Genomic DNA, 1047 nt, shown 5'->3' on the forward strand with positions numbered 1-1047 from the left:
AGTTCAACTAGGGTAAAAGTGCCTACATGGATGAAACGTCTACCCTTTGTCGACTTGGATGAATCATCCGCATCAATGCATTTTCAACTAAAAAATAATTTAATTGACGCACATTTCATGAATTTTACACGCATTTGGAAAATATATTGTAAGGAACGTAGTTTAAGAAGTTCAGGAATTCATTTCTTAAAACTTCGATCGTTATGATCAGCGAAACCTTATTTAACAAAACAGTGAAAACCGGGAAAAGGAGTACGATGTGACTCGGTCAACAGTCGAACAGAACAGCCCCTTTGCGTCGTTAGCGGACCTTATACAAAACGTTCGAGTCCCGAATGCCTAGACATCTGGCTTCCATCATTTCGCGCCTTCGCTCTCAAATTGTCTATTTACTCTTACAATATGTACATAGTACATAAAAAAGTATGAAAAGAATATCCACATAGAAATTTGAACAGTCTGCTGATCACCAGTCTTGCACGTTGCTGTCCGGTTACTTGACTCGTTGTTTAGCGAATCATTCAGAAAAAAGTAAAGCAATTTTGATCCAAGTGCCGAGTTTCCAAAGGGACAGCGAGAAAGACTGGTAATCTGTACATTGCAGAACCCATTTAAAAAAAATATATTCATTTTCAATCTGTAAAACATAGTATTCGATTTATAACATATTAGATTTGAAATAAATACTACTTAAAAAAAGAAATGCACTTAGATTCATACTCTCTCTCTCTAATCTCGCCATCTTTCTTTGCTTCACTTTCTCTCACAGCGTGCGCCGTCTATTTTTATCAGTCAATGTGCCAAGGTAACCTTTCTAAAATGACACATCGGCAACTTTCAAAGGTGCCGCCTCGTTCGTAATAGGCCAATTAAACTTGACACATTTTTTGCTCTGTTTTATTAGTAATCATGGGAAAAGCATTGGAAGGCTATGAATTTACAATTCCAAAAATACATTTTTTACAATTCAGTTTTTTGAAAAATTATAATGGTTTAAGGGGGTAGACTCCGATGCCAGCGCGATAAGGTAGACTGTCAATGTTACCC

The sequence above is a fragment of the Ceratina calcarata genome, unplaced genomic scaffold, assembly GCF_001652005.2.
Source record: "Ceratina calcarata isolate Rehan_Ccalc_2016 unplaced genomic scaffold, ASM165200v1 scaffold658, whole genome shotgun sequence".
Lineage (NCBI taxonomy): Eukaryota > Metazoa > Arthropoda > Insecta > Hymenoptera > Apidae > Ceratina > Ceratina calcarata.